The sequence below is a fragment of the Oreochromis niloticus genome, linkage group LG8 (assembly GCF_001858045.2).
Source record: "Oreochromis niloticus isolate F11D_XX linkage group LG8, O_niloticus_UMD_NMBU, whole genome shotgun sequence".
NCBI lineage: Eukaryota > Metazoa > Chordata > Actinopteri > Cichliformes > Cichlidae > Oreochromis > Oreochromis niloticus.
The window spans coordinates 13,429,352-13,451,303 of record NC_031973.2 but is presented as its reverse complement, the minus strand read 5'-3'; the positions used below and the strand labels follow the sequence as shown (position 1 = coordinate 13,451,303).

Sequence of the window (21,952 nt, the reverse complement as noted above, 5' to 3'; positions counted from 1 at the left end):
AAAAAAAGGGGAGAGGAATATAGAAATATTTCGGCTCAATTTCTACAATCTTTTAAGCACTGGATTTATAAATTACAACTAATTTCGATGACAGGAGACAAAATTTTACCTCAAAGATTTATATTTTTTTTGGAGTGGAAAACATTTGTTCTCTTAGTTATTTTTATTAATACATAAAAGCTGGATTTCACCTTTTTTTCTTTTGATCATAGAAAAGAATAAGACGTGCATGCGCTTCAGAGTGAGCGTCGCTGGAGATAAATTTAACATGAAACAATAATTAAAACCCGGGACCTCCGGCTCTCTCGGCAGAGCCCGGCGGATCGCCGACCGCTGAGGACCACACAGGCAGCCTGCATCAGCACCACCCGCTGCACCAGCTCCATCCCGGAGCTTTCTCCCCTGCTCCGCCGCCCGCTTTCCACTGAAACGGCATCACAACCAGCAACTACGGCTCCCGGCACAATTTTCCAAACCTTTATCGAATGTGTGACAATTTTTATTATTATCTGAATAATGATAATAATAATGCCGGTTTCATTTCTCCACTGAAAATCCTCATCGGAATTGTTTAGTAAATTTAAAGCTCTTGTTGAAATATTTACCTCAACAAATATCACTGCTACTAACACGTGTCTAGAAAAATTAAGCAGATGACACATCATCTTCTTCACTCCTCTCTATCCAAAGTACCTTTTGCATGATTTAAAAAAACCCAAACACTTTTCTTAGGTAGTGTAAATTTTGAACGACACCATGCCCAGCTTTCCCAGCAGCATCCTTCCTTTCCCCACAATTATCTGATTACTCTTCACTGTTCAATCATTTCAATCGGGGGAACGGCCAAATTCTTACCGGGTCCAATTAAAACTTATTTTCTGTTACTTTCTGTCGTCTGAAGAACACAACCATAAAATAAAGCGAAAAAGCACAGACACAGTCGCACAAAAAAATGGCAGATGTGGGGCACTAATGCCAGCAGCCCAGTGAATTGGTGTGAGTGTAGGGGTCAAGCTGCGGGCTCACCTTGGAGCGCCGAGCCCCTGCCGACCACCCTGCCGGCTACCTAATACCATTAGTAACCCTTAGATGAACATACTAAATTGGCCTTTTGTTCTCCAGGAGCCGATCCGGCCTCACCAACTCACTGGTATCACGGCACCGAATGCAGATGGTGCTGGTTTTCTCTGAGATGAATAGCGCGCTTAAGAAAGCGCTGCTTCATCCCGAATCGGCCGATCTCTAAAAGCCGTCGGCGCGGCAGTATCTTATTTTATTGTACTTTTTAAATGATGTCGCTTTTAAAAAAATTTGGAAATAATTCTTTAGATTTTTCTTTTTTACCAGTTTATTTACTTTTAAATCTGAAATCTAACTAAATGTGTGTCATACATACAATTTAGTATAAAAATGTGAAACTCTTAATTTGCAAGATCTTTCAATGTTTGATTTCATCAGCTAAAAATTATAAATGTAATAAAATTAGGAAGCTAACCTAGTTAAAAAAAATCTAATTAATTGTGGGTTTAAATAATTATCTCAATTAAAAACGTATCGCAAAAAATATCAAAGAATTAAAATTTCAAATGTGCATCACACTAATAAATCATTTCTAATTAAAAACATAAGAAATTTAGATGTTAAACATACATCTCTTTAAATTTAAATAAGTGCAAGGAAGGGAATGACTCAAATTTAAATTACAATTAATAAAACAATCTTTTTCATTGTTGTGACACGGGCACAGACACTGATTAAGTGTTCACACAAGGCCGTCTATGAAAACAGGCACCAAACGCTGCGAATTAATTCAAGTTGAGAGCCTAAAACAGGTCCAATCTAGGTGAGGAGGAGAGAAGGGAAGAGAGAGACGAAAGTGAGCAGAGCAGCCAGCTCTGTGGCCCAGCGTGATCACATCAGCGCTAGTATCAAATTAACTCTCTGACTTTGAAATTTATTGATCTGCTATTAAGACACTAGTGAACTTGATGAAGTGAGTGCTGTAGGTGACTCTGGGACTTCAAAGTCTTGCACCAGCCACATAAAACAAGCCACTTTGATCCCCGCTCCGCTCCTCGGATCTGGAGAGGGGGCTTCAGAGGAACCCCCAATTCTACTCTCCTCTCTTCTCCCACTCATCCCGGGCCCGGGCTGCGGCTCTCTCTTTCCCTTTCCACATCTGTTGATGCCCCAAGAACCGGCAAAGCACCGCTGGCACACAGTGTTCAATCGCACCAATCGAGAACGCAGTAGTGCACAGTGGTGCAGACAGATGTTTTTTCTGATTCACCGAGAAATCATAATAAAGCAACACAGACACACACACACACACACACACGAACACCAAAAAATGCAATACGATGTCAAAACAACAACTAGACTAAGGCGGCCATCTAAGCGCAATGGCATTAAAATTCAGTGTCGATAAGAAGGGGATTCTTCATGCCAAATACGGCATGTAATAAGGTCGACGATGAGAGAGACAATGCAGAGTGGAAGATAGCAGTACTATTGTGTGGTGAATACATCCCCCTCTTCGCTTAAGGCAAGTCTTCCCACTACATTAAATATTGTGTGCTGCCAATCACACCTGCCTTTTTTTTTTCATTTTGTGCCACTGGGTGGAGGTAGTAGTTAATGTTTTCAACATGCACTCTTATCACTACAATATACCGAAGCAGACACAAACCACAGCCGGCCCACAGAACACCACCTCCTCTCCACAAACTAAAAACATTACAGGACAAAATACAGGAAATAAATACAGAAAAAAAGCAACAACTAAATAAAATCCTATTTGTTTCCTCTCATCATTTTGCAACAAAACAGCCTACAAAACTTAGGTTTGCCCTCCACTGAGCTGCTAACTTAGCGGGACCGAGTAAAATAAATATTAACGGCTAAATTAATCATCGGCAGGACAGTGTTTGCACTCAGGCTCCAGTGCTCAAAGGCAGGGGTGTGTATGTGTGCGCTTGCGCGCAAGTGTGTCTGCACTTGGAGTGCCGGGGCTAAGCTGCGTCTGTTTAATTAAGAGGGGTAAAACAGATGACAAATGCGAGACAGTTAAACATTTAATGTGTGCTTATCTCCCCCCTCATTTATTTAGTTGGGAGAGATTCAGAGTGGGTGGCGTTTAAGAGTGATGTGCCGGCGAAACGCTGGCGGAATTAGAACGCAGCCCCGTGCGCCGCGAGAAGTCAGCAAGCAGCACGCAGCCATTTCCTGACTATTGTTTTGACGTTTTGCAACTTAATTCTGTTTGATGGGAAAGAAAGGGATTAGGTAATAAATCAAATAAACACAAATATGGATTCTGCTACACAGCTGTTTCTGAAAAGCAAAAAAAAAAGGAGGACAATGTAAATGACAGCGTCACTCTATTACGGATAAAGTATTTTTAGCATCATTGCCTAAATTGTCAAAACAAACCATGCAATTAAAAATGCAACTATATCAAAGGCCTAGTTTCTCCTTCATTTCACCTGACAAAGACTTAATTTTTTTTTTCTGGTTGATCCCCATTGTGTATCTCGTACTGATGCACATTGCCTAGAGTCAATGTCAAATCCCAGCTCCAAAAGTCCCGCAAAAAATACAGAACGAACAGTGCCCGCGGCACACACATTCCTTTTACTCAACCCACTTGCAATATCTCACCCAAAGTTATCGTTTCCACTGTGACAACGTTAAACTGAAAAACAAAAAAATATAACATATCTAGAATATATACTCTACCTATACTGTGTGCGTGTATTTATGTAATATATAGCGTCTGTTTATCACAGTATGTTAAAGAAGGGAAGACAGAAAAAGAGAAAGAGATAAAATGGGGTGGAAGGGGTGGTGGTGGGGGAGAGAATGGAAAGCTAAAAAAGCAAAAAAAAAAGAGAGAGAGAGAGTGAGAGAGAAAAAGAAGAAAAGGAGGAGGAGGTGGAGGAGAAAAAAAGCACTGTGCCAAAAGCATATATAAGAGAAACCTTCACCAATTAGTGGGGAGAAACGGGAGAGGGAGCTGCCGCGGCGTCGGCACTCAAAGAGCCAGGCCTCGCGGCGAAGCTGTCATGTCGGCAGGATTGATCAACAGGCCTGCTATTTCTAATGGCATGTTGTCATGAAGCTGCAGCCATGGGGAGCCACCTGCCTCAGTCCTCGCACAGCACTCCGTGTGTGTGTGTGTATGTGTGCGTGCGTGCGCGCGGTGTGTATGCATGTGTGTTTATGTGCATGAAAGATGGTTTTGGGGGGTATTTCAGCAGCCATGCCTATTCTGTGCCCATATATCTTTTACTAACAATTTGAAAACAGCCTGGAATCCTCCTCCCACTCTCTGGCAGTCTACCTTGCCTACCCCTGAAGGTGGAAGAAATGTGCCATCTTGGATCTTTCTTTATTCTCACACACAGCAAAGCCAAGCTGAGGTAAAATCCAAAACAATGGAAGACCACAACAATAAAAACAATAACAATAACAACAATAAAAATAATAATCATAATAATAATAGATTAAATTTGTCTTTGTAATGTTCATAGGGAATAATTACTGTCCGACAAATATATTCCTCAGTTGTACGGTATGAAACACGACACTACAAGTAAAGCTATCCTGTCCTTGATTAAAGCTCGTTTCCGTTTCATTAAAAAAAACAAGAAAACCCAACAACAATCTGTCTAAGAATAACCAGACAATGGAAGCTCGCTTGTAAAATGCCGACCCAGAAAAAGCACAATCAAAAAACGAGAAAATTACTTTGTTGAAAAACGTCACGTTATCCCCGTTTTCAAACTGCTTCGCCGGGCCAAACAAGCCCGCACTCGCTAACAATAAAAAAGTCAAATAAAAGTTAGAGAACTTGAGAGTTCAAGGTAGCGCGGGCTACTTGGAGTGCGTGTCACGTACAGTTAACCTTTTTATCGGGCATGCCTGTGGTCTCATCAGTCGATGAAATTCTTTGCCCGCGGCGGTGGCTTAGCCGAGGGACATGGACCAATAGAAAAATATTTCATTGTGTTAGCATTTCAAATGGCGAGTGGAGGGTGGAGAGGAGGGCATTTGGAGGGGCGGTGGGGGAAGTCGCTCGAACCGATCGTTGCCAGCGGAATTAATTGCCTATTCTGAGAATAATGTCCCTTAACCACGATTCTCGGAGGGCCGAACGCTAGCAGAGGCCACTTTTTTTTCTTTTTTTTTTTGTTTGGTGTCTTCAAAAAGACGAGCGCTTAGGGGTACTGGCCGTATTAGGGGTTTAGCTCAGTCCCCTTCAGCCTGGGAAAAATAATCAGAAGCACTGAACCAAACTCAAGTAATCCGTACTCCAATTAAAAACGGCGAACCCATTACACCGAACATTAGCGCATCGACAAATAAAAACCTTAAAATTACGGCTAAATTGATTAAACTTTGCCAAATTCGGACAAATATTTGGAGTATTAGCGCAAATTCACTTTAGGAGAGACAACACGAGAAATAAACCTTCTCCGTTCGGCTTTCAGCCAGTGCTCGATAAATGGCTCAAGATGGCGCAACCCCAGTGGTGCTTCTATCCTTTTATTTAAGGGGATTTAAGTTCAGGCTCGGCTACACATTGGCCAAGCATATGCAATGACCCTAACTGATATTGGTGCATCTTTTAGCCACATCTTAATCTAACCTTTATAAAGCTGTGCAGCTTTTCAGACTCAAAACAGCATTAAGAACTAGCATTGTTTGGTGTGAGGAAAGAACAGCCCTGGGAGACGACGCCACAGAAAAGCTGGGGCAAGGAGCCCTCTGGAAAAACAGCTGCTTATGCACTCTAATCAGTAGGAAAACAAAACCAAAACCAACGGCTACGAAGGGAGGGGGAAAAAAATTATTTATTTTCTCTTTTTTTTGGAAGACGGACGGGGCATCCCAAAATGCTACCTCCCTCCACATCGACCTCTACGGGCCCATTCGCGCTCGGTGTCAATTTCATCCCTCGGCAGATGGACGGGCGAATTCGCAGCAGTCCCCATTACACGCCTCTCTTTCGCTCATTGTGAATTCAGTCAACGAAGTCAATCTTATTAACTTCCGCGCCGGTTCACTCATGACATTTTCTTCAATTTTCTCGCCAACATCAAAAACATCAATTAGCAGCTCGAAAATGGGAAGGAGCGAATGACAGAGTCCGATAACGCAGCCTTATTTGAAGCCGAGGGTAAATCTATTCTCCAGTTTTGAATGTGTTCATTACAATTGCGTTTTCAAAGAAGACCTCCAAATAGCAAAGAAATTAAATTTATCTCCTAGAAATGTCCAGAAATTGTTTTTTTTCTTCCCTTTCTTTTTTTTTTTTAATCCTGTGTCTATCTCTCAGCCTCAGTGGGTGACACAAAGCATTGTGGTGCTACATTTTCTTTTTCTCATTAGAACAGATCACAACTCCCACAGAAGTTGAAACCCTATACTGTAACCTCTAGACTAACCCGTAGAAATTACTTTAAAAGGAGTCCAACATTTCTTCGGGAAGAAAAAAGAAGGCGATAAAGTAGCCTGCCCGTGACCTACGCTTCCAACAAAAATACTAGACGATAAATGCAGTATCTATTTTTTACCCTACAAGGGGAGCTATTATCAGATTAAAGGAATAAAACGCTTTACGGGGAAAAAACGCGAGGGTTTTTCTTTTGTATTTATCACTTCTCGAAATCAATCTTCACACGAGCATTTATCATTTAATTTACACGGCACCATTTAAAATGTGCTATTACATTTTGTTTGTCCTGCAGCAACATTGTCACACGAATTCTGCAGTTATATTCATCTACGCCAAAAAAATTATAAAATTAGATTTTAAAATATTTTTGATATATCCAGGACTATTTTTAAATAAATCTTAAAATCGCTGTTTATTAATAAAACAATTTTTATCATGAAATTTAAGAATGCATCATCTAAATATTAACAATAATAATAAAATTAAAGAATATTTTTTAATAAAATAGCATTTGCATTTTTTATAAGCTATATTTTAAAATAGACTTACATTGAATAAATGTAATAAATTTCGATTAAAAAAAACAAACGAAAAAACAAACAAATCACAACCATTTTATCCACAGCCTCATTGATCATTTCCTGCTACTCCACAGCACAGTTACATCAAAATGTGAAATACAAACCTACACATTAATGAAGAAGCTCTCTCATGGCTCAACTCCTCTGCCTCCCATCACTGATGAACATGTAACTCAATAAACCTCGGCCGGTAACCTTTAAGTAAAAGGCTATTTTTTTGCCGATATCCAAACATTGTCAGACGGCTTCCTCATGCTTGAGTTACATCTCCGAGGGGGTGAACAAAAGCAACTTTAGTGGCTGTGGAAAGACACTCGCAATGCGAGGGGGGGAGCGGGCCGGTCGCTTACGGAGATGTGCGTATCACGTTCCTCCGGCCCATTGATTTCTGATCTTTTGACATTATTTAGTAGCTTTTTATTTTCTTGCCCGTCTTTTATTCCATGTCATAAAAGACATAAATGTCCAAACAAGTGATGTTGGGAATATCTACTATCTGTCAGAAGAGCAGGCTTTTCCCGGCATTAAAGCGACTGAATGCTCTGACGCAGTGCCGAGAATCGGCGGGATGAAAATATCACTCTTTGTAATGGAGGCTAATCAGATTTCGGATGCCGTTTGCCTTCTAGCTAAAAGGAGATGGAAACGCTTGGAGCAATAGGGCTGTAACCAATACACTTAAGAGTTCATAGCAATCCTGACCTCGACACAAAAGGTCTTGCGTTTGTTTTCTCACACTTAAACTGGTATGTATGGCCAAGAAAAACGGGACGCGGAGTCAAAATTTTAATTTATTCCAAATGTCATTTTAATCTTCATTTCTGTTCTAAATAGACATGGCTGAAGCGGCGAAGCCGGCATGCTAAACGCAGAGGAAAACGAGGCGATGCATCTGTAACACGGCTGTCGGCTGAATGTTGAACACACAGTAGTGATCAGTTCCATTAAGCGGGGATTTGATCATCTCCCCCGTGCGCTTTCACAGCCCGGCTTCAGATTAGATCACTGTGAAAATGGTCAAATGGTGTGTTTATCTCTCTGTAATTATTTTGATGCAGATGACAGAGATTGGTTGTTTGCATGTGGTTAGATGAGTGTGCACAGTGTGAGCCAAGGCATGCACACACACTCTCAGGCAGGCACGCGAGCGTGGAAAGAGCTGAATGGGTACTCTCAATGCCATTAACCCATTAGATAATTTCAACAAAGGCCTGAGAATAATGTTTTATGTGCAAGGGGGGAAAAAAATTAATGTTCTTGCTGGGCAACACAAATGGACTTTCAATGAGATTGAAAGCGAAATCCTCGGACAACAATGGAGTGTGTTGAGCTAAGCTTAGACATGTAACCGCTGTGGTAAAAACACTATCTTACCTTGGCAGAAGTAAAAAATATTTTGTTGCGCCCCTAAACACAAATCAAAGCAGACTATGTGCTTTCATAGGAACACATCTTGCAGAAAAACAGCAGGAAAATGTGTAATATTGTCAGTCAGTAATGATGTTATGTCTAAAGTTTAAGTTCTCTCTTGGCACCAGCATAATTGAGGCACAACTGATCTCCACTGTGTGAAGAGGACGTTTTTGTCCTCCCAGCCTCTGCTGCACTCAGGATGCCCCCTCTACCTTGCTGTGACCTTGAGCGAAACAGCCTTAATCCTGAAGGGTAATTTTAAGATCTATTGCACACTTCCGAGGCTGATAATTACATTCAGATTTTTTATGAGATCATGAGCGTGATCTTTCGGCTCGCCCTATAATCACCTCTATTTTCACTTCACTCAACTTAGGCTGTGTCACTAGATTACCGGCCCTTCGTATCTACCTTTCCAATTACTTTTAAGAGTTTTGGATGGACAAATTTGTGCTTTCATGTCCCGTGTTAGCAGATGAGTTGCTGCTTCTGGCCATGAAAGGAGAGTTTTTAATGAGCTGAGGTAAGGTTAATTGGTTCACTAAGATCCTCTGAGTCATGTGCCTCTATATGAAATGAAGTCCATTTCCTGGAGTTTCCCCCGGACGTGTTTAATAACAAACACTTCAGCCCAATTTTCATGTTCCAGGGTGAGGGAGAAATACAGTGAAGCTTGGCGAAGGTCTGCGTGGAGGGGGTGGAGTTGGTTGTTTTTAGTTGTGTTACTTGCCTATACTATTAACGCCATCGGTGTTTATGTTTCTTCTGAGACCAGTGTGTAACTTAACGAATGTAATTATTGCTGTGTATTTCACAGATACCTAAAAGCTAAGAACCAGAAAAATATTATTCTGCGGCTTCTTTTTAAAAAAAAATCTGAAATCATATGAGGCTGCACACTGTACTTATTCACTGTGGTTGCTTGTCACATAGACCACAGTTGGGTTTCGTTTGGTTTTCTGTTCTCCAACAGTGTGTAAGAAGAGCTTTCATCTGTCGTCTAAGCTAATTCTGCATTTATCTATTAGGTAATATCCCTAATATTCTTAACACAATGTTTACTGAGGCAATGCACGCTTGCACATCTCAATATTTGCAACCATAAACTGCAAACAGTCTCAGTCTCTGGCATTCAGCCTTGATTGTGGTTAACTAAAAACACTCAACTTTTTGCATCTGTCAGGCTTGGACCAATGCCAGTGTTTAAAATAAACAACTTTGGGAAAACTATGGTTGCATTTATTGGGTTTTTGTTGTTATTTATTTGATCTTTTGCGCCAGAGGAAACACAATCTTTAAGCATTTATCCAGCGTATAATTGATAAGACACAAGAATATGCTACTGATAAATATAATGCTACTTGGCAGTGAATGGGTTCAATATCAGCATCCCTGGCATGCACACATATCGAGTTTACCCTCAAAGTATGCAGCAGTTTCAATTTGTACTCCCCTTTCCCACTCAAGCTCAGTTCCAGCTGCGTGCTTTTCTATCAGGTTTTTCACTCTAGTATGCAGGCCAGCTCAGAACATGATCGCTCCCATATGTGTTTGCTCATCACGGGACAATGAAACTGCATGAAGCTTCTGCTATTGTTGCAACTTCTCAAACCATAAGGGTAAATTTGCAGCAGCTCGCCTTCACTTCAGCGCAAGGGAACCGCTGCACACACATCACACCGTTTCACTAATCTTCCGCAAATGACTGGGCCTTTCACTTGCTATTAGAAACTACATGATCTGAATCTGCCCAGACTAAAAGACCTTGTAATCAACCCTGGTGTAAATGTGTTAAGTTCAGTGTCTCGTTGAGGGGGGTTCAATGGTCCTGACAGTGTAATTACGGGTTGCCGCCACAACGCAGCGGCCAGCACACTCAGCGCTAATTCAATCCATCTTCATTTCCAAGAGCAACGCCCCTACCATTGATGGATAGTTATCATTAGAGAGTGACAAAGCACTGAAACAACTGAGGCGTGAGCAGCAAAGCGCGTGTGTACGTTTGTGTGCACACCGGCAGTGGAAGAGGTGTCCTCTCAGATACACACTGCTGCCCCAGACAGCAGGATTATATATTACAACAGGAATGAATACAGAGAGATGGGATGGTGAAGAACTTTGGGTCAGGGAGCAGGGTTGCATCCTTCACACCCACACACACACACACAAATAAATACAGAGAATACCCGCACAGAGTGTGTACGTGTTCACAAACACGCACAAACAGTTTGGCTCGCTGTGACCCCGACACACAGAGAGGCTATGGCTCAACTCACCAGCCTTTTATAGCATGCTGCTCACACTGCTCAGACTCACACACACACACACACACACACACACACTCATACAGGTCTGGGCACCGTCTGCAGCCAAACACTAAACCACAGGCTGTGATTGAGGCAGACTGGCCTGCTCCTCTATATTTTCAGTCTATATATTCAGTCCACCCTGGGCTGTATATCTTAATTATGTGCTCTACCTCTTTTCCTAAAAGAAGCGGTGATGGAGTCTGCCAGTCAGGCACTGGAGCAGCAGCAGGCCACTGAAATGAGGCCCTTCCAGTCTTTATGGGGCCTCCAGCTCAGCCACTGCATCATTACACGACTTTTAAGCTCTGGACAAAAACACAGTGGATGCCTTGTTCCCCGTGTCTTTCCTGGCGTAATGCTGCATAATAGAAGCGATCCTGTTTATGGCATTTTTTCGTCTCAAGCTGCACGCCTTCAAAACAAACTGGAACTCCGAAACTTTTCGGGAAGACTAACAGGCTGTGATAGGCTGTAATGAGTAAATAGCTCAAAGGGTAGAAGGGGAACAAATAGCCAGAAGGATTTTAGCGCTGTGCTGCGCTCACTGATTTGTCTTTTCTCTCCTCGCGGGTTGCAGCTTTAGGGTCGCTGCCGTCTAATACACACACACACGAGCGCGCACACAGACACAGGTTAGGCTTTGCCGTTTCAATGACTCAATCGCATCTGGAGCTCTCCATCGATTGTGGTCAGTGACCCAGCAAAGGCCCATGTGGCGAGCGCCTTGCTCCACCTCTCCGAATCAGACCACATTCAGAAAGGAAATCAGTATCATGGCCGCCCCTGTCCATTAACCAGGAGGTGGTGCTACCGGGATGTAGAGCACTACTTCATCTTTTTGCTTACATAGCTGAAAGGCAGACAGGGATTTGTTTGGTAGGGGTTTTCATAATAGCGGGGATTTAAAAGGCTTTTCTGACACCTGGAGTTGTAGACACTTCCTCAAAGACACAGACGTACTCTGTTTTACTGTCGGTGTCGATTTAGCGGCAGAGAGCGCTGAGAGGTTCACAGTCAGGTGACGCTGCCTACTTGAATGCATAAGATTCTCAGACTTGTGATCTCTTGTTCAGTTGGCTCACCGAGAGGAATGAATGGCTTGCTGCATAGCTCCAAACTCGCATGCACACACACCCACGCAAAAATCTGATGCTTACTCATGCACATTGCTAATGTGCCATTAAACGCTCACATGCGCTGTGCATTTTATGCAGCGAGCTTTGGCGATCGGTACGCATAACATGGAGGCATGAGCTCAGCGGCCAATGTGCAGCCGCAGACTGGCTGGCCTGCTTGCAGACCCTGCAGTTTGTTTAGCAACACTCCTTTTGACGACGCCCGAAGGGTGCAATTAAGCCCAATTAGAGCCTGTCGGTTTTATTAAGAGGCGCAGACTGGCCAGGCTCGGGGGCAGTGAGGGGTAGAAGGGAGGAGGAGGAGGAGGAGAGGGAGGAGGAGTCTGCAGCACCAAGCTATCGCTGCTCTTGAGAAACTAGGCAAGCACCACTGAGAGGAAACTGGTGTAAATACACTGTATGCCAACTAAACAGGACAGCTGTGGCAATTATGACTAACCCACGTTGGACTTTTTAAAAAAAAAGCCAAGCACCCGATCAAGTCCGCTTCTGCAGGTAACCTCTGTTCAAATGCAGAGAGATTACCGTTGTGATGGCGCATAAACGCCGCTTAGAAGCGCAATTTTGTGATCAGAGAACCTGCAAGGATCAATGGATGACAAAACCAACTCATCTATAAATACTCACTGGCTACAGTGAATGCAGACATGTGTGGATGCAGATGTCACAAAGCATTTTCGGAAGGGGGTTGGGGGGGTGGCTGTGTAGTTATGCGATTCTGCCCTGATACATTAGTGTGGCAGTGAAAAGAGCAATACAGCTGGCTTGGAACAAAAACTGCAGCATCGCTTTCATCAGCAAATCAAAAAAAAAGAAGAAGAAGAAGAAGAAGAACGCAAATGAATGTATCATTTTCTCCCCCCTCACAATTCCTTTTCCGTCGACCCCTCGACAGAGATGTTTACAGATAGCTATCATTCCCCCTCTTTTTCACATTTGTGCTTGGACATGTTTCAAAAGACCGGGCCTTTTCATCTCCCCTCTCGCTGTGAGGAAATTTGCTCCTTAATGGCTTTCAAAACAGGAAGCTCAGACAATAAAAAAAAAAGGAGAAGTGAGAAGAACGCTTCGCTCCCCGGTCACCCCCCGCCCCCCTCCTCCTTCAGTCGACGCATCCTTTGCGGAGCTGAGTGCTGCGGCACACTGCTGCTGTGCCAAGGTGCCAACTGTGCCAGTCACACTGACCTCCATCTGCAGGCAACTTGATACCATCTCTTCAACCGCCGCGTACTCCCACTGAATGGGTTTGCTCAGTCACAGTGAAGTCTGAATGGCATTCAAGGCTCAGGCTTGGAATTGTGTTTCAAGTTTGTGTGCTATTGTATTCTTTGTTCACAGCTGCTGTGTTACAAAAAAAAAAAATTCCTTTATCACTAAACTGAATACTAAAACGGTTGTACTGGAGGAATGCACACAGGAATACATTACTGCCAATGTGCAAATCATCCCACTATCAGGCAAATTAGAGACGATTTTTAAAGATTTATTTATTTATTTTTAGACAAGTCTTTATCAATGACCCTCGGAAGAGTAAGGCTGAACTGCTACGGACCGGCTCAAATTACTACTTAAAGATGGTCTGTTGCCAAGTGCTAGCCTTACTATTTTTAATAGTATATGTAGGTGTCTGTTTACTCATGTTGTATTCATAATTCCGCCTCCTGCAGGGCATCCGTGTCCACTGAGTGCCCTTGAACATGCCATGAGTAGTCTTTCTGCGCCTCAACTAAAAAGAAACCTGAAAGACAGCTACACACGCTTCCGCACAGTTGGATAAAACAAACCTTAACCACACAACTCAACCTCACCAAAGAACTGGCTTTTTTTCAAAAGATGTTCAGAAGAGTGTTTTTTTTTTCTTTTTTTTTATCTCCTCGTCTTTGCTTTTTCTCTCCCTGGGAAAAACAAATGCATCATTTTTCAGTTTAAAAAAAAAAATAAAAAAAAGAAAGAATCTTTACTCCCTCCTCTCCCTCCCATTGTGCCATTTCCGTGTATGGAAGTGTTCCCTCCCATTGATTTTCTCCCAGCCAAGGCCCTACCCAACACAAGCTGTTTCCTTGCTGGTGTCATCTCCTTGTGCCTTTCTCCTTTTAACTGTGCTTTACTCTTGGCATAATATACAACTGCCAAACTGGTGATAGGGAGGGAAGAGCAATGGGAGGAAAAGCCGATAAATGCACTCAAAAGTTTTGGCTATTGATTTCTTTTTGAAGCAGATAGGGAATAAAGAAAACTGTTCAAAGCTACAGAGAGGCCCTTTTTTTTTTGATCACCACTACAGTCGAGCCAGTTGGTAATGTTGTTGGTAGTAAGGCATTGTGTGTGCAATGTTTGCTTTGTTGTGCATTGTGTTACAGTTCAGCCAGAAGGCTTATTAAATGCAGAGGCCAGAGTGCAGTGTTATCACTGATGGATGCAATCATAGAGAAAAAGGTTTTAATTCCAATGGAGGATGTCAAAGCGAGCAGACAAAACACTGCAGCTGTGTGAGGAAACACAAAAAGTTTTTAAGTTTATAGCAAGCAAGGAAAGGCAGGACTGAAATGGAGGAACAGTGGAGAAAAAGAGGCACTGGAATATCCATGGCATCCATCTACTTAAGACAGGATACCACAATCAAAGGTGGCACAGTGGAATGTGCAAAAATCCAGATATGGAGGGCAAAGCTAAGCAGGAATACTTTCCAGCAGCAGCCTCTGCTCCCCTACTCAGCCAGCCCTCTGTGATGTGTGCCTGTGTCCACTGGGGGCTACAATTAGTCCATCAAACTCATTCAAGCCGGGGATCCACACCGCCTCTCCAATACCCCTTTCTGATTCTCCAAAGCCTGCGCTCCTCCAAAGAGACAGGCAACTTGTAAGACTAGGGGAGGTAGCCTTTGATGTGCCAGGTTTTGCCTAGGCCTCCCTTTTTGCTCATATCAAGGCTGAGGAGATATAACAATTAAAATGGCGGGACAGGCAGGCTGACATTCGTGGCAAGTGCTTGCACAGGCATGCGCCCACCTGTGCGCCTAGGACACTGGCCTTTGCAAGCAGAGGGAGCACCTCAGCCTTAGAACTGCTGGAGCAATGAGAAGTCACATGCAAGTTCAGATATGCTCTTTATGCCAGTGCTATAAATCTGTCTTGTGGCTTCTCCTGCCTTCAGATTGGCTGCTCCCCCCACCTCGTTTCCGTCTGTGTCTGTCAGTTAGGTGCTTTTTTCCCCTGTAGCAACATTTCACAACCTTTTTTTGGCCTGTAGCAGCTTAAACTAATCGAGAATTTTCATTATTTATGAACTATTTAAGTAATTTATAAAGCAAAAACATCCTCCATGTTGTTGTTGTTGGATTTTCCTTTTCATCTTCAGTTTAAGAATCTGCAGTCTTTCTGTTTTGCATTAATTAAAACTGAATAGCTTGGGTAAACAGGTAATCTGGAGGTGCCATCCTGGGCTATGGAAAGTTCTGGTGGAGATTTTTCTGACATAACATATTTTATGGAAATAGAAGTGTTTTTTTAAAAAAAATGTTTAATTTCATAGGCTTTTATTTTAAGTGTAGTCTTTCAAAATCGCCCCCGACTTGTAATCTGCGTGTCAAAAAGACAGAATGTGTCCAGAACCCAAAATGAACAAACTCAGAGCCTGTGGTTCAGGACGAGCTGCTGCGTTTCGTTGTGTAAGACCCAGCTTCACTTCTGTCTTTGCTCCAGTGGGGCTCGGTGGCAGTCAGCCAGGTAATTACACAGTACTGACTACCAGCTCGAAGAGAAAGGCCCAATACCACACACACATACACAAAAACACTTATTTGCATGCCCAAAGTATACAGCTCACACAGTCCCACCTGCACACACACACATAATCTGTCTTGCATTCTCTCTCTCTCTTCCCTCACACACACACACACACACACACACACACACACACACACACACACACACACACACGCACACTGTCCCTGCCAAATACAAAGACTACATTATGTCAAGGAGGATTACAATGACTCCAACCTGACCCGGCTCTGCAGCCGCTCTACCTCTGGCGTGAGTCTCCCTGAATTTACTGTTTGGGGCTAAAAGACTGTCCAAAGTTTAAACAGGTGTATACTTATGCAGATGCAACAAGGCTCAAACATGTGGTCTGCATTAGCTGCTGCAGTGAAGCCAAAGCTGGAGCAGGAACCGAGCCCAGCTTGTCACTTGGGGTTGGTGATCTATTCACTTTCCATGAATTCGGGAAGTGGACACTTCCTCAAATTCCAATATAAATGAATAAACGAGTCGCTAGAAACATATGCTTATTTAATCTCCGGCATAATTCAGAATTGTGAGTGGACTGCTTTAATTATTTCCGAATTGTTGTAATTGAATTCATGCATGGGAGTAATGGGTTTAGCGCTGCTCAAGTAAAGAAATAACAAGACAATCAACCACACTGAGCGCTTTTATCGGTTTTATTTAACTGCTTTAATCCTCGGTGTTGAACCCGGAGGTGCGCAGAGATCGCAGCGTGACGTCACGGTTTCACAAAGCAGCGTAACGGAGTCATAACAAACTCTGCAACAGTCTGATGCCTTAAAACCACTTGAAAAAGCAGATATTCTTAATCATCATCAGGGCTGCAACTACACTAATCCCAACAGGCTTGCCACTTCCTTTGAGTTAGACTTCAAAAATGAAAACATTAAGACTAAAGTGATATCTCACTGCAGTGAAATGTTTGTTTTTATTATCACATATTTCAAAAAAAACTTCACATGAAGCTGTGAAGTCAATGAATCTATGGCCAGGGAGCAGCAACAACACGAGTTAGCCATTTCAATCTGACAAAAAGCACAAAAGAACCAAGGAGTGAGTCGGCATAAAGGCAAGTAAATTGCACCAGCAAAACAAAAGGGAAGTCATGCTTCAAGGAAGCAGGAGGTATTCTCTCTCCCTTGTTGGTTATTCCACACTATTTTTTTTTCCAAAGAAAGAATCTTGTTTAAAAAAAAAAAAAAAAAGGAAAGAAGGCATGGATTCCAGTGAATGCCAGTGAGAATCAAGCAAGCTATTCATGCTGCCAGTTGATTTAGGCACGCCTCGCTACACACCAATCAGCCCAGCCCCGGCCTCGCCAGCCACTCACTTGTCTGCCATTCCAACACAAGATGGAGACAGTGCCAAAAGTTCCAATTAAAATATCCATTTGTGATGTCTGTGCAAGAAAAAAAAAGAAAAAGAAAACAAGGACCGGGCTTTTTCGATAGCGTAGGAGAAAATACAACAAAAGCTGCCAAAATTCTGTGGACAAGCCACATACTTAAGAGTTTTCTGTCTACACAAACTAAATAAGTACGAAGAGTGTGTATGTAGGCAGAATGTGTGTGTGAGGGAGACAGGGAGAGAGACGGACTGAGCGTGTGCGTGCACGGGAGTACGAGCGTCTTGTTATGGAGGAACAGAGCATGTTGCAGATAAGAGGGCGATGCTGTTCAAAGAAAAAGGCAGGCCGGTAAAGTGCGCGCCGATTCGACATCATCGCCTTACTGTCCCTTAATGAGCCTGGAGAGGAAGTCTGGTGTCCACAGAATGGGCTCCTGTCTCACTCCAATCACGCTGCCGGGCTTTTTATTCAAATCTCACACACAACTGTCACACAGCCAGTCTGGCCGCGCTGTTTATCTTACTCCAGGAGGATGTTAACAAGACAAATGAATGAATAAATACACAAATAATGCGTTTAGGTAATGTTAATAATGTATGAATTGGAAGCTGCTTTTTGACAGTAGCGCTGCACTAAGGATTCTTCCCAACTTTGGTGACAAGCTTGTTTATTCTTTTCCCAGCATGCACTTCTCTGCATCTTTCGAAAGGCACCGTCTAGCCAGTGCTGGGCGTCTATAGCACATCTCGCTGATGAGAAAAAGCGGTCTGACACATTAGTTTAGACTTCTCTCCCATGAAAAGCAGCCAATACCCTGAGTATTGAGCCATCTCTCGCTTCATCCAAAAACCTCCAGGATGATGATCCTCCTTAATCTCCCACAATGCAGCTCTCCTTTTCACCCCATCACCATTCCCTCCTGCTATTACTTGACTGATTCCAGTGACGTCTTTAACGGGCCGTTCAATTAGAGCAGACGTTTCAGAACGGCTGGATAAATAAATACAAAAGCGTGCTCACACCTGCATAGGTATGCAAAAAGCAGTCGTATCACAGCGTCACCTGCCTCAAAGAAGTGTCCCAAACTTCGAGGACTATTAGAACAAACAAAAACAAAAACAACAAAAAAAAGGAAAAAACAGGAGCAGAGGGGGAAAAATAAAAAAAAACACTCAAAGAAACTGACTGAGTAGGAAAATAAGCATCACATCAAATTCCCTCCCCGGGCCGAGACAAAAGCGAGGCCTGGTACTCAGACACTGTCGACTGCGCGCACTTGGAAGACGGAGGGAAAAAAAATAACAACCAGCACATCAAAACCAGAGCCAAACAAATCCAAGAAAAGTTCAGATAGGTCTTCATTGGAACCGCAGAGAGGAACAAATCAAATAAATTGGGGGGTTAGTCTCGTTCAGGCTGCCCCGACAAACCAGAAAACACGGTTTAGAATATATGAGGAAGGTGACGGAGGACGATGCTAAATGACTCAGAAAGCAGATACCCCGTGTTTACCCCTGCAAACTCCAAAAGAAAAGCCCCCTCTCCTGTTATAACGCGGGTGGGAGAGAGAAAACTGAATTCGAGGCAGCTTAAGTGCTCTCTGGAATCACTCAGCATTCCACCGTCTCCGACACATACACATTCACCGAGTCGAAATTTGACTGCGACAGTGTATTCATCCATAACTGTAAATTGTTCTTTGGGGAATTTGGCGGGGCTTCGTACACCCCACAACCCCTTCACCCCCTCCCATCTTTCCCCGCTACAGTCCCTGTATCCTTGGCCTTTCCAGAAAGCTGTCTCCATCACTCTCAATCACAAGCTGCTTGCTCATATGTAAAGAACAGACAGTTGCCAAAGCAATTGTGGGATCACTCCGTGCTAAATCATTATAAAACCAGAAATATCTGTGAGGCCACAACAGTGATCCGGGGCTTATAAAGACGAAGGCAACAATAACTCATTGCCTATGTCCTTGAAGCACCTTCTGTAGTTGGATTATTGATTGCTTTCTGATTACTGTTTGCATTTATTAAATCTTTTAAGTACATGTGGCTCATCTCAGATGCCTTCTCTCTTTCTGCCCTATAGGCCACAAATTATGTGCATCAGCACTGCTAATAAAGCGTTTAAATATCTGGGGGGGAAAAAACTGGCAAAACTTCCAAAGTTTTTAAATTTTACTTCAAGACTTGAGTAAGAAAATTCAATCGTATATGTTTAGGAGACAAGAAAATACACCTTCCACTGCTTTTATTATTATAATTTCTAGATTTTAATTTCCAATGCAATATTTTTTTATTTGCAGGCTCTACTACAGTAACTTTGCGTGATTAAGGCTTTATACTGCCTTGGTCTGGCCCCTCGGCTAATCCACAGCCCTAAAGCGCCAGAGCTGGCTGTCTGAGATGACCATATTAGGGATATATGATCTCACTGACATCACTGACAGATAAGAGTGGAAAAAACTGTCTAAAACCCACCCTGAAGCAGTCTGAAGCCCATACGCTACCCTCACAATTTGAAAATTTGGCCATCTTAAATACAAGCGTCCATCATTCTGACAGCATGAGAGAATATAAGGAAAAGGCCAGTAGGTCCAGGTTCTAGTTACCAGTTTTCTTTTAAGTTTACGTCCAAGTCTTTGATATTAAACAGTAATATATACTAAACGCCATGCCTGTGCTGACTAAAGGATCAGACAAACAGCTGCTCCCCAACTTTGCTACTTGCCCCTGTTGTAGTCTGGTTGTTGTTGTAAACTGACAGTTTCCTACATAAAGAAAAAGCCTGACTTCTCTTTGTTGTGGCTCAAAAAAAGGCATGCTCCTCTGAAAAGTGATTTTTTTTCTCAACTACAGAAGGCTGTCATTTTGAAAGAAGCACAATACTGCAAACACACCTTCACTAGTTGTGTGTGTGTGTATATATATATATATATATAGAGAGAGAGAGAAATATATAAATATATATATTCAACCACCTGCTTTTTTAAAACTAAACAAAGGGCAGTGATACCTGCACAACATGCATGCTACAAAGAATTTGTGTATGTGTGTATGTGTGTGCATGTGCTAACAATCAAGAGCCAAAAAACACTAAATTCTGCAGGCCACCCCTGGGATATATTCTCTAAATCTCTTCACCCCGTTCTCTAAAGTTCACTTCCAAACTTCCTGGAAAAAAAGGAGCACAATTTTCTGAGGAAACACAAAGAGGGTTAGTGAGAGTAATAACAGCACGGAGTAATAACATTTTGTTTAATCCCGCACAATTCTGCCTCGTACCAGAGTGAGAACAGCAAACCGGCGGGGGAGGTGAGGCGGTGCGGCGAAAAGAAATTGCCACTCCTGCAGATGGACCCGTGTTAGCAGCAGAAGTAAGAGGTAGGAGTTTGTCTGCAAGAGAAACGCCACAAACTCCTGAAAAGTTGCCATGAGCCACTGCTACCCTCCCACTGCCTCTTCCCTCCTCTTTGTGGCTCGGCTAAAACCTCAGGCCCTTCCTTACTACTGCCGGGAGGGGGCAAAAAAAATGAGGTCAAGGATCGCCTTACTCAGGCCTGCCTCCCCTATGGTCACCCCCTCTTCACCACCCCCTCCCCACCCGCCCCGCTCACTTAAAACCTCATTCCATCACTGTGGCCAAATCCGCCTCGTCCGACTCTCACTCCGCCCTCCACCGCTCCGAGTTTCATTTCTTCCCTCCCCTCTTCTTCGCTCCCACCCACCCTGCGCACTCAACCCGGTGCTAATTGGTAAATCTGTTGAACCATGCCATCCCTAACAATGAGACACCTGGAGCTCTGTCAAAACAAGTTTCCCTGTGAAACGGCCTCCAGTGTTAATACAGTAGCGTACCGAGACGCTGAGTCTGTTGTCACTCGCGAGGCTGACCACAGAAATGCAACCAGGGATCGTCCTATCTGAGGACATGTCTCAAACGCAAGCACACCCCGACTGCCGGGATGTGAGGAGTGGTTCATCGTAAATTAAGATTATTCATTAATATTACTCCTGAACCTTGACCCTGTTTCTTTGTGCAAATAAACTCTGACTTGATTGTCATGTTTTTCCAAAGCTTACTTAGTTAGGGGCTTTCAATCCACTCCTTGAAAGCCTGAAAGTCAGAGCTCGGGGTTAAATAGAGTCAAACTCCTGAATGCACTCACATAAAAGTTATACCATAACCTGACTATCTATCATCTAAATAAGTCACACCTTAGACACAAGGACACTACGCACACACACTCGTGTAGACAAAGATTTGTTTGTAAGACACGAGCACACGCACGCACACACACACACACACACACACACACAGAAAAAGACAGATAGGCACACCCAACAGTGATCCTTACAGACCTTGTCAAACAAGTTCTAGCAAAGGCACTTGTACAAGAGGGGAGGGGGGGAGAATCACGTCGACGTCGACGGAGGAATGTTAACCACATTAACAGCTGATTTCCCTTCGGCCTGTTTTAAAGGGGCTATGTTTGGGGTTTTTTCTCTCCTAACAACAAAGGCTGCACATGGTGTGCAAAATCAACAAGCAATTGATTAGTCAAACAATTCAAGTAAGCAATCCAGAGAGCCACGGACGTCTCAGAGGAGATTAAGACGTCTCTGATGGACTTTGTAATTCCAGCCTCTTTCTGACTTCCCAATGCCCAAATGAAGCAAATCAAAACAAGGCTTAGCGATGTCCTCAGAATGTCAGCACTGCAGCAGAAACAGGACTAACTTTACCTGTAAGCTTCACTTCTGTGGAGAAGTTATAACCAACGAGTTACTCTTTGATAAAATCTGGAACCAAATGCCAGGAATAAGGAAAACTCTCAATATTCAAAACAAGTGCACAGACAGTGACAGAGTTAAGGGTGGCCAGGGGTACCCACTGCCGTCACTGTCTAAAACA

General features: G+C 43.1%; 1 protein-coding gene across 25 annotated transcripts in view; it reads right to left on the bottom strand.

The window, feature by feature from the left end:
• The window catches only part of tcf7l2 (transcription factor 7 like 2), a 106,096-nt gene that overhangs the window by 28,565 nt on the left and 55,579 nt on the right, over positions 1-21,952 (bottom strand). The gene's annotated exons all lie outside the window — the stretch shown is intronic.